Here is a 2500-nt window from a genome sequence, read left to right on the forward strand (position 1 = left end):
CTCTCACTCTGGTACCCTATGGTTCTGGTGAAACGTAGTGCACTATATAGGGGATAGGGAGGCATTAGGGACGCACACACCCTAGATGTTGGGAAAAGGAGCGCACAACAGAGTAGAGTGATGGATGACCTTTCAACCCAGATTATCAGACTAACAGATGGTATAGTGACTGGGAGAGAGATGGATCCTATATCCTTCCTGCCTCTCCTTTTCTGGTTTCCCACTCTTTAACCTCTCTCTCTCTGTCTCTCTCTCTCTCTCTCTCTGTCTTTCTCTGTCTCTGTCTCTCTCTCTCTCTCTCTCTCTCCATCCCTTCCTATGTCTCTCTCTCCATCTCTTCCTCTGTCTCTCTCTCTCCATCCATTCCTCTGTCTCTCTCTCTCCATCCATTCCTCTGTCTCTCTCTCTCCATCCATTCCCCTCTCTCTCTCTCCATCCATTCCTCTGTCTCTCTCTCTCTCTCCATCCATTCCTCTGTCTTTCTCTGTCTCTGTCTCTGTCTCTCTCTCTCTCTCTCTCTCTCTCCATCCCTTCCTATATCTCTCTCTCCATCCCTTCCTGTCTCTCTCTCTCCATCCATTCCTCTGTCTCTCTCTCTCTCTCCATCCATTCCTCTGTCTCTCTCTCTCCATCCATTCCTCTGTCTCTCTCTCTCCATCCATTCCTCTGTCTCTCTCTCTCCATCCATTCCTCTGTCTCTCTCTCTCCATCCATTCCCCCCTCTCTCTCTCCATCCATTCCTCTGTCTCTCTCTCTCCATCCATTCCTCTGTCTCTCTCTCTCTCTCCATCCATTCCTCTGTCTCTCTCTCTCTCTCTCTCCATCCATTCCTCTGTCTCTCTCTCTCTCTCTCCATCCATTCCTCTGTCTCTCTCTCTCCATCCATTCCTCTCTCTCTCTCTCCATCCATTCCTCTGTCTCTCTCTCTCTCTCCATCCATTCCTCTGTCTCTCTCTCTCCATCCATTCCTCTGTCTCTCTCTCTCCATCCATTCCTCTGTCTCTCTCTCTTCATCCATTCCTCTGTCTCTCTCTCTCCATCCATTCCTCTGTCTCTCTCTCTCCATCCATTCCCCTCTCTCTCTCTCCATCCATTCCTCTGTCTCTCTCTCTCTCCATCCATTCCTCTGTCTCTCTCTCTCTCTCAATCCATTCCTCTGTCTCTCTCTCTCTCTCTCCATCCATTCCTCTGTCTCTCTCTCTCTCTCTCCATCCATTCCTGTGTCTCTCTCTCTCCATCCATTCCTCTCTCTCTCTCTCCATCCATTTCTCTGTCTCTCTCTCTCTCTCCATCCATTCCTCTGTCTCTCTCTCCATCCATTCCTCTGTCTCTCTCTCTCCATCCATTCCTCTGTCTCTCTCTCTCCATCCATTCCTCTGTCTCTCTCTCTTCATCCATTCCTCTGTCTCTCTCTCTCCATCCATTCCTCTGTCTCTCTCTCTCCATCCATTCCTCTGTCTCTCTCTTTCCATCCATTCCTCTGTCTCTCTCTCTCTCCATCCATTCTTCTGTCTCTCTCTCCATCCCTTCCTCTGTCTCTCTCTCTCCATCCATTCCTCTCTCTCTCCATCCATTCCTCTGTCTCTCTCTCTCCATCCATTCCTCTGTCTCTCTCTCTCCATCCATTCCTCTGTCTCTCTCTCTCCATCCATTCCTCTGTCTCTCTCTCTCTCCATCCATTCCTCTCTCTCTCTCCATCCATTCCTCTGTCTCTCTCTCTCCATCCATTCCTCTGTCTGTCTCTCTCTCCATCCATTCCTCTGTCTCTCTCTCTCCATCCATTCCTCTGTCTCTCTCTCTCTCCATCCATTCCTCTGTCTCTCTCTCCAGAGTTCCAGAATTATGTATGTGTGACTGATACCATGTGTCAAATCAAAGTGTATTGGTCCTGAACACAAATGCTTGTGTTTCCATATGTTATCACAGGTGCTGCCAAATGCTTGTGTTTCCATATGTTATCACAGGTGCTGCCAAATGCTTGTGTTTCCATATGTTATCACAGGTGCTGCCAAATGCTTGTGTTTCCATATGTTATCACAGGTGCTGCCAAATGCTTGTGTTTCCATATGTTATCACAGGTGCTGCCAAATGCTTGTGTTTCCATATGTTATCACAGGTGCTGCCAAATGCTTGTGTTTCTTGCTAAATGAAGAAATATCAGAACGAGCCATGTCAGAGACCGGAATATAAATACTGTAGACAGTATATGAATAGAAAAGGTGTGTACAGAGGTAGTTATATATGATGAGCCTTGACTAGAACACAGTATTTATATATGAAGTGGGTAAAACAAGATGTAAACACTATTAAAGTGCCCAGTGTTCCATGTCTATGTACACAGGGCAGCAGTCTCTAAGGTGCAGGGTTGAGTACTGGCTGGTAGCCGGCTGGTGGTGACTGTTTAACAGTCTGATGGGCTGGAGATGTGTGTGTCCTGTAGTGTCTCCGCCTTCTAGATGATAGCGAGGACAACAGGCCGTGGTGGCTGAGGTTCTTGATG

This window comes from Oncorhynchus kisutch, unplaced genomic scaffold, assembly GCF_002021735.2.
Source record: "Oncorhynchus kisutch isolate 150728-3 unplaced genomic scaffold, Okis_V2 Okis01b-Okis20b_hom, whole genome shotgun sequence".
NCBI classification, from domain to species: domain Eukaryota; kingdom Metazoa; phylum Chordata; class Actinopteri; order Salmoniformes; family Salmonidae; genus Oncorhynchus; species Oncorhynchus kisutch.